The sequence below is a fragment of the Cyprinodon variegatus genome, unplaced genomic scaffold (assembly GCF_000732505.1).
Source record: "Cyprinodon variegatus isolate N-32 unplaced genomic scaffold, C_variegatus-1.0 Scaffold1419, whole genome shotgun sequence".
Lineage (NCBI taxonomy): Eukaryota > Metazoa > Chordata > Actinopteri > Cyprinodontiformes > Cyprinodontidae > Cyprinodon > Cyprinodon variegatus.
In genome coordinates this window covers 113,336-123,409 of record NW_015151872.1, presented here as the reverse complement: position 1 = coordinate 123,409, position 10,074 = coordinate 113,336, and positions in this window count along the sequence as shown.

Genomic DNA, 10,074 nt, shown 5'->3' with positions numbered 1-10,074 from the left:
TTAATTTACTATATAATAACAGTATAATAACAGTAACAGTGATGATTTTGGTCACTGTGACGGGGTTCTTTGGCCTCCAAGAATCCAGGCTCAGTTGGGTTACCGGTGTTGGTGATTTATTGTGCTCAAAAACTCAAAACAGGGTGCAAAAGAAACTAAACATATACAAGATACATATGCTTCTTTCCAGGCTTCGGACCCTGCCGGCGAGCTTGCTCTGCAGCAAGCTAGCCAGGCCGTTTGTTCTGCCCCTCATTCAGAGTGTCAACTGTCTAATCCTCCCAGGTTTGATGGAGATCCCAAAAAGATTTGTGGATTCCTTATCCAGTGCATCATTCAATTCAATCCCGCTCCAAGTAAGTTTCGTATATCATCTCACATCTTACAGACCGAGCCTTGGATTGGGCTGTGGTAAGATTCTCCTCATCATCCAATTATGGCTGCACATTTAATCAGTTTCTAAAGGAGTTCAAGTTAACATTCAATCATGAAACCGACAAGACTCTAACCTCTCATGAATTATTGAAACTTAAACAAGGACAAAGAACTGTTTCTGAATTCGCCATTGATTTCCGTATTATGGCAGCTGCCTCAGGCTGGAATGAAGCAGACCTTAAGGGTTTTTTTATCTCAGGCCCTATGTGATTCTATCAAGGATGAATTAGCCTCCTTAGATGAGCCTGAGTCTCTCGAGGAATTAGTTAATCCCTCGATCCGTTTGGATAATCGGATTCGAGCCTGTGCTAAGGAGAAAAGTAGCAAGATAGCTCCTACCAAACCACCAGCAAACAGTTTCCTTGTCAGGCTGCCCACTAATCCATCTCCGCCTGAACCCATGCAGATTGGCAGCATTCGTTTAAGCCCTGAGCAGAAGCAGCACAGAATGCGGTCCAAGCTCTGTTTATATTGTGGTGAGGCGGGCCATTTTGTTGCCTCTTGTCCTCTGTTGGGAAAAGCCAGGGTCCACCAGTAGAGAGAGGGCTACTGGCGGACCAGAAGATTTCCCCCTCCTCACCTCCTTCCTGCATCTCTTCTGCTAAATAATAGATCCGTCTCCTTATCGGCTCTGATAGATTCTGGCTGTGAACAGAATCTAATTGACTCTATTTTTGCTCAACAGATGGGAATAGAGCTTATTCCCCTACAGAACCCTCTTTGTGTTTTTGCCTTGGATGGCAGAGATCTGCCCCAAATAACTCACCAGACTACTCTACAGCTAACAGTTTCTGGTAACCACATTAAAAACATCTCTTTTTTTGTTTTCCCTACAGCTAACTCAGCTTTAACTTTGGGTTTTGAATAGCTCCAGGCTCATAATCCCTCAATTAATTGGACCAACAGACATGTGGACTCATGGTCTGTTTATTGTCACTCACACTGTCTCAGATCTGCTGTTCCCCCAGGTTTCCAGGTTCAGCACTCTTGTGAGTCAGACACCATTGATTTCTCTTCCGTCCCTGTCGACTACCACGACCTCTCCCAAGTATTTAGTAAATCCAAAGCCTGTTGTCTGCCTCTCCACAGACCATAAGACTGTGCCATAGACCTGCTTCCTGGAACTCCTCTGCCCGGCAGTCACCTTTTCAACATTTCCAAGCCTTAGAAGGAGGCTATGGAAAAGTACATAAAGGAGTCTCTAGCAAGCGGCATAATCCGTCCCTCATCTTCTCCCCTTGGAGTGGGCTTCTTCTTGGTGGGAAAGAAGGACGGATCCCTTCGACCCTGTATAGACTACAGAGGTTTGAACCAAATTACTGTAAAAAACAAATACCCGTTGCCTCTTTTGTTTTCAGCTTTTTAACCCGTCAAGGAGGCACTGTTTTAACTAAACTGGACCTCGGAAACGCATACCTCTTTCTCGGCATCAGGGAGGGAGACGAATGGAAAACCACCTTCAAAACTCCCATTGGACACTTTGAGGACCTGGTAATGCCTTTTGCTTTAACTAATACTCCCGCTTGCTTCCAGGCTTTGGTCAACGATGTTCTCAGAGATTTTTTGAATATTTTTGTTTTTGATTATATTGATGACATCCTCATTTTTTCCAAGAACCTTTCTGAGCATAAGATCCATGTCCGCCAGGTCCTCCAACGCCTGCTTGAGAACAAACTATTCGTGAAGGCTGAGAAATGTGAATTTCACAGACCATCTGTTTCCTTCCTTGGATTTATCCTTGAGGGCGGACAGGTTAGACCCACTGAGGAAAAAATTAAGGCTGTTTTGAACTGGTCTACACCAGAGACTCGCAAGCAGCTCCAACGCTTCCTGGGATTTGCCAATTTGTACCGTAGGTTTATCCGCAACTACAGTCAAACTGCTCTTCCTCTGACTGCTCTGACCTCTTCCAAGGTCCCCTTTATTTGGTCCCATGAGGCTGAAGTAGCCTTTTCCCGTCTTAAGAAACTTTTCGCTAATGCTCCTATTCTTACTCAGCCAGATCTCTCCAGACAGTTTGTAGTGGAGGTGGACACCTCAGATTCTGAGTTGGCGCTGTTCTCGCCCAAGTTGCCGGTACCGATAACAAGTTACACCCCTGTGCCTTTTTCTCTCGCAGACTCACTCCTGCTGAGAGAAATTATGACGTCGGAGATAGCGAACTTCTAGCCATTAAGTTGGCTCTTGAGGAATGGAGACACTAGCTAGAAGGAGCTGCACATCCAGTTCAGGTTTGGACTGATCAAAAGAATCTCTCCTATATCCAATCTGCCAAGAGACTCAACCCCTGCCAATCCTGATGGTCATTGTTTTTCTCCCGGTTCGACCTCTCGATCTCTTTCCGCCCTGGCTCTCGGAACGTCCAACCGGATGCCCTTTCTAGGCAGTTTCCCCCGGACGAATCTGAGGAGTCGGCTGCTCCCATCCTGCATCCTAGCTGCTGTGTTGCCGCAGTCACCTGGGAGATTGAGGATGTTGTCAAACAGGCCCAACAGACTGAACCTGATCCTGGAACTTGGCCACCTAACAGAATCTATGTACCATCCTCCATCCAAGCTCGTGTTATTAACTGGATTCAGTCTTCAAAGTTTTCTGCCCATCCAGGGATCAGTCGAACGGTTGCCCACATAAGTCGGCGTTTTTGGTGGCCCTCCTTGCTGAAGGGTGTCAAGAAGTTTGTGTTGGCCTGCCCCAACTGCGCACGCAACAAGCCCTCTCATCAACCTCCTTCAGGTCTGCTTCAACCTTTACCCATTCCTGAGCAATCCTGGTCTCACATTGCCATTGACTTTATCACTGGGCTCCCCACCTCCAAAGGTATGACAACCATCCTTACCATCATTGATAGTTTTTCCAAGGCCTGTCATTTAGTCCCTCTGAGAAAGCTCCCTACATCTCTGCAAACAGCCCAGCTTCTCATCAAGCATGTCTTCTGCCTTCATGGTATTCCCCTGGACATTCTGTCTGACCGCGGCCCGCAGTTAATCTCCCTGGTATGGAGAGGTTTTTGCTAGGCACTTGCGGCCAAGGTCTCTCTCACTTCCGGTTACCACACCCAATCCAACGGTCAAGTTGAAAGAATAAATCAGGAATTGGAAACCAGCCTCAGATGCCTCACAGAAACTGATCCGACTAACTGGAGTCAACTCCTGTCCTGGGCTGACTATGCTCATAACTCTAGGGTCTCCGCAGCTACTGGTCTATCACCGTTTGAGATCTCTCTAGGATACCAGCCACCCCTTTTTCCTTCTGAAGAGGCAGACATCGCTGTACCCTCCGTCCAGCAACACATCCGCTGCTGCCGGATCTTCTGAAACCGGGCCAGGATGGCCCTGGGAAGGACCTCCCAGCAGAATCAAAGGTGGGCCAATCGCAGGAGGAGCGCTGCCCCTTCCTATCGCCCGGGCCAGAAGGTCTGGCTCTCCACACGTAACATTCCCCTCAAGTCCATTTCTAAGAAGGTGTCCCCTAGGTTCATTGGTCCATATGAGGTGGAGAGGACCATAGGGGAATCTGCCGTCCGTGTTCGTCTCCCCTCCTCTCTACGCATTCACCCCACCTTCCGTGTGTCCCAAGTCAAGCCCGTCTCAACGAGTCCCTTGTGCCCACCCGCTCAGCCCCCTCCTCCTTTGGACATTTATGGCCACCCCGCCTACACGGTTCGGCGCATCATCGATGCCCGTCTGTGGGTGGCAATACCTTGTGGATTGGAAGGGCTACGGTCCCGAGGATCGCTCTTGGGTCTCTGGATCGTATATCCTTGACCCCTCCCTCGTTCCCCCTCTCTCAACCCTCTGGTTCCTCTGGACCGCCGGGTGGCGGTCGTTGAGGGGGGGGGTACTGTCCAGGCTCCAGTGTGTGTGTTTGTTTTTGTGTTGTCTCCCTTCCACCAACAGGAGGCTCCTTGTTCCGGTCCGCGTCCTCAATCTGAGTGGCAATCAGCATCTCCGTTCACCTACACTGTCCGAATTCTGGGTAAACCCTGTTTTCCCCTCTACCAAATCAGACAAACTCTGGAATACAACACCAGATTGGAGTCAAAGATCCTTCACTTCTCTGGAAACTTGAGTCAACAACCAGATGCTCTTCTTCAATTCAACGAATGAAATTTCCCACTGAGCCTGAACTAATAGTCTCTTCCCCTCACCTTACGTTTCCAGCAGAGCACTGCACCGTGCTTAACCTCTCCAATAAAACCTGTTAAACTTTTCATCTGTGTCTCTGAATTGCTTTCACTGCATGTGGGTCCGAGCTTTAGATAAAACCATGACAGTTACGGTTTCATGTTCTTGCTTTGTGTGGGAGCAGGGATATATGGGTGAGTAGAAGGGGGATCCAGATGCAGAAAAAGGGGGAGTGGTGACCTAGTGGTCAGGACATAGGGCTTGGAATCCTGAGGTTCCACAGACTGACACTCTGGGTCTTTGAGCAAGACTCTCAACCCCCGATTGCTCCCTTTGCGCCCCACAATGGCAGCCCACTGCCGACGAAGAGCATGGGTTAAATGCAGAGGTAAATTTATGCAAAGTCTGATAAATAAAGTTCATTTATAATCATTAAAAGGTTCACTAAACCACCAAGGGTATGACATCACCAAGAATTAAAACGGGAAAGACCTCATAGGGAACTGGTAACAAGTAAATACTGGGGAATATGAAAAATGATCTGGGAATCAACAACACAGGACTAAATTAACCCAAACCTCAGAGATCAGAGCAGTTCTTTTTTCAGCTTACCTCACTTGCAGTGTTGTTAATGTCACCAAAGAATCATTTGTGCGGTCTAACTTTTGCAAACAAAACACCAATGTTCTTCCCCTCACATGCATCTTTCACATCCTTAATCCAACAAAAGCCTGAACAGGCCTGTTGTATATTAGATAATCCTCAGAGATCTCTGACGCAGCACATCATTAGAGAAAGGTACCTATAGATAAGAGAAAGATAGAAAGTTTTGCTATGGTACAATACCGTATTTCAGAGAAAGCCAATTAAACCCTGATTAAACTGTTATTGAGTGTTTTAGTTACTGGATATCCATTATTAGATGAAAAGGGAATAGCAATTCAAACATGAGACCTGCAACTCAACGGAGTAAAACATAAAAAAATTAACATAAAACTAATATATGTCTCTAAAATGTACTTTGTGGGTGTGTGTGTTACTTGCAGTCTGTCGAACTGGGGGTCGCTCCAACGGCTCCCTCACTAATCGGTAGAGTAACCTCGCTTCTGTGCTTGATATCTCCCTTGCTGAGAATGGCTTCTCTGTCCTCTCTGGCCTTCATGGTAGGGTGGTGGACCCCCATGATGAACAGAGCCTCTGCCACATCGTCCTCTGCCCACACGTTTTTTGTGTGGACAGTTTCTGGCCCAGTGATCAGGTTTGACACAGATGTAGCAGCAACTATCATTTGGAGAGCTGCTCCTTTTCTGAGAGGTTTTCTATCACAGTCACTTGAATTGTCCTCACGGCAGCCCCTCCTTGAATGAGAAGCTGGTCCATACAGGGCTGTTTGGAGTCTGTTGAGGATAGTGGCTCCAAAGGTGATAGATGGATCCCCGCAGGTGTTCCCAGGGATACTAAAGTCTGGTTGGAGGTCAAATGATGTCGTCTTCCTCCTCTGGTTCCGCTCTCTGAGAATCAGGTGGAGCAGAGAGCAGCAGGCTTTTGACAAACTGGGATACAGGCTTGAGGTGCTCAGTGGTGCCGTTGGAGACAAACCCGCGGCCACAACAGCCAAAGCAGAAGAGTAAAAAAAAGAACAGAAAGATGTGCATCGGTAAATAGAACAATAGTGAATTTTCTTAAGTTGTTCCTATCATTATATAATATGTTATATTCTTTTATGAGATATTTTTATTAATCTTTTTTCCTTTTTTTGAGCACTCACAATTACTCCGGATCGTTGTTTTCTCTTTTTATTTGTTGTGACACTTAATCTACTTTTCCTTAGTAAGACCTACGATCTCAGTATTTCAGGCCTACTGTTTCAAAACTCGGTCTTAAAAAAGACTAGCCCTCGGTCTTAAAAAAGACTTACCCTCAGCCTATTTAGGGCCTACTTTTTCAAAACTCTGTCTTAAAAAAAAAGACTCCACTCGGTGGAGCATCAGAAGAGTCAACCTTCTCTGAAATTGCCTATTTGAGGTAGAGAGAAACCCATTTGGTTTTGGTGATCAGCCCTTCTTCTAGAATCCACCGAGCGGACACTTTAGCGAAGAGATCCTGTTCGTGATCCCAAATTGTGGAGTAAAAAAATAGCACTGAGAGTTGATATCCAAGGCAGAAAAGGTTTTATTTTACTCTGCAGAGGAGAATGGCACAAACCAGCTGGATACAGCTCCGAATGCAATTCTGAGGCTGGAGCATCCAACGCCTGAATATAAGAAGATTCCACACACACATTAATATTCCCCAAGATAAAACACTTGAGTTCATCAAAGAATAGAGATAACATCTGTTTCTCATTCACCCCAGGAGGTGTTAATCTTGAGGTGTTTATCTATGTTTCCCCCTTATCTAATGTAGGGGGGAACTCCCTTTCAACCCTCCTTCCTTTCCTTTCATCTCAACAAAGTTTCTAAATAATCACTCCTATTCAGGAAGAGAAAAAACAGACTAACATTTTTATCTCACAAACAGGCCAAGGAAAATATTATTCCCCAGCTGTTTAACATTTTGATTACTGCTGCACTTTATAAATGAAAATCTTCATTTTCACTGCTAAGCTGCTGCTTATTCACTGTTGGAAAGCTGTATAAACAGAATTTTGATTTGTATACACTCTTTGTATACAAAATTACAATAAAGTCTTGTCTAAGTCACAGAGTCTTAAAAATAAGACCATTTGCACCTCTAAATATGATTGATTTATCTTTGGATGGTGAGGTTTGGATCTGAGGAAACTATAAGATTGGAACCAGGTTCAGACTCTTTTTAATTCTGTTGAACTTTCAGAGTTAGCAAAGCTGTTATCTTCATCAAAGAGATAAACTTGTATGTTAGATACAGTTTGAACCAATTTATTTAAGGAAATATTCCGTGATTTCCACCTCCATTTTAGATGTGATTATCTATCCCTGTTACAGAGATATATAAAGCTTTTAAGGTAACTGTAATTACACCATTACTTAAGAAGCCGTCTCTTGACCCAGATGTCTTGGTCAATTATAGACCTATATTCAGTCTTCCTTTCTTATCTAAATGTTTTGAGAAAGTAGTGTGGCCACTTATACCATAATGAACTTTTTGAAGAGTTTCAATCTGGCTTAACAGCTCATCATAGCTCTGAAACAGCTCTGGTTAAAGTCACCAATGACATTCTCATGGCCTCAGATAATAGAATTGTATGTGCACTTGTCCTGTTAGATCTCAGTGCTGCATTTGTGCAATTGATCATAATGTTCTTGTCATGATGTTTTTAAGAGATCTGACCCACATGCAGAGAACCACTCAGAGAACCAGGGGAAAGGTTTAACAGGTTTATTGATAAGGAACACAGGAGTTGTATCTGGAGCTCAGAGCATAGGTGAACCGGAACTAGAAGGTCTGGAGAGGAGATCACTGTGATTAGTTCAGGGTCCGTAGGAAATCTGATTCAGATCTTGAAAGCTGTCAGAACGGGACTCACGATGGAGGGGGTTACTTGCTTGTCCTTGAATCCAGTTGGTGTGAGTTTATCCAGAGAGGAGGGAACTCGTTGGAGGGCGGACAGGTTGACTTTGGTTGGACCCTGAGGAGTAATGGAGCGGTTGCCACTTGGATTTCCGTTGGGCACTTGAACGGGACGTATGGAGGTTTTTCCCCTGCTCACTGTGAACACAAACAATCCTTCCAGGGGGAGAAGGCCAAACATCCAGTATGCAGGAAGGCTTCCTGCCCAAAGGCAAAGACAAAAAACGACGTTAGAAACAAAACTAAGATTAGACTCAGCTAAACTCAGCTTGGCTGGAGTACCCAAAACAGGCAAACACTCTGGCGTCAAGGTGGTGACAGTCCACTGCTGAAATACTCCTCTGTGATGAATCAATCAGCCGCAGGTGTGCAGGAGGACCAACAAGGACAGGGCACCACCTGGTGGTGGAGGGAGAGAAAAACACAAAAGCAACCCACACAAACTGGATTCCTAACAATTCATTTAGAAATACATGATTATTTTATAGGATTAAGGGAACAGCACTAGGCTTGGTTAAATCTTATTTATCTGACATATTTCAGTTTGTCCATACTCCAGGGTTAGTTCCAGTTCTCTTTGCTATATGTACTACTAAAAAAAAAAAATAAAGGAATACTTTTTAATCAGAGTATAACATCAAGTTTATTAAACTTCGGGGATGTTGATTTGGTCAGGTAAGTAGCAGAGGGGGTTGTTAATGAGTTTCAGGTGCTTTGGTGTTAATGAAATTAACAATAGGTGCACTAGAGGGGCAACAACGAGACAAACATCAAAACAGGAATGGTTTTAGAGGTGGAGTCCACTGACATTTTTTCCCCTCATCTTTTCTGACTCTTTTTGACCAGTTTTGCATTTGGCAAGGGTCACTGTCACTACTGTTAGCATGAAGTGCTACCTTGACCCTATAGAGGTTGTACAGGCAGTCAAACTCCTCCAGGACTGTACATCAATACGTGCCATTGCCAGAAGGTTTGATGTGTCTCCCAGAACAATCTCAAGAGCAAGGAAGAGATTCCAGGAGACAGACAGTTACTCCAGGTGGGCTGGACAGGGCCGTAGAAGGTCTACAACCCCTCAGCAGGACCGGTATCGGCTTCTTTGTGCAAGAAGCAGGAGGAGCACTGCCAGAGCCCTACAAAATGACCTTCAGCAGGCCACTGGTGTGAATGTCTCTGACCAAACAATCAGAAACAGACCTCACAAGGGTGGCCTGAAGGCCCGATGTCCTCTAGTGCGCCCTGTGCTGACTGCCTGGTGCACGACACTGCCTGGTGCACGACAATGCCCGGCCTAATGTGGCGAGAGTGAGCAGGCAGTTCCTGGGGGATGAAGGAATTGATACCATTGATTGGCCCCTACTCCTGCCTGTCATAAATCCAATCGAACACCTCTGGGCATTATGTTTCGATCCATCCGACCCCGCCAAGTTGAACCTCAGACTGTCCAGGAGCTCAGTGATGCCCTGGTCCAGATGTGGGAGGAGATACCCCAGGACGCCCTCCGTCGACTCATTAGGAGCATGTCCAGACGTTGTCAGGCATGCATACACGCAGGTGGGGGCATCATTTTCCACTGTAATTTTTGGGGTGTCTTTGAATTCAGCCCTCTGTAAGTTGATAATTCATTTCCATCAAATAATGTGGCATCCTTTTGTCCTAAGACATTACCCAGTCCATATCAGTATAAATAAACAGCATGATTTTTTCCCCATTGAGATCTGATGTGTTTTCAAAGTGTTCCTTTAAATTTTTTGAGCAGTGTATATACACTCACCGGCCACTTTATTAGGTACACCTGTCCAACTGCTCGTTAACACTTAATTTCTAAGCAGCCAATCACATGGCGGCAACTCAGTGCATTTAGGCATGTAGACATGGTCAAGACAATCTCGTGCAGTTCAAACCGAGCATCAGGATGGGGAAGAAAGGTGATTTGAGTGACTTTGAATGTCGCATGATTGTT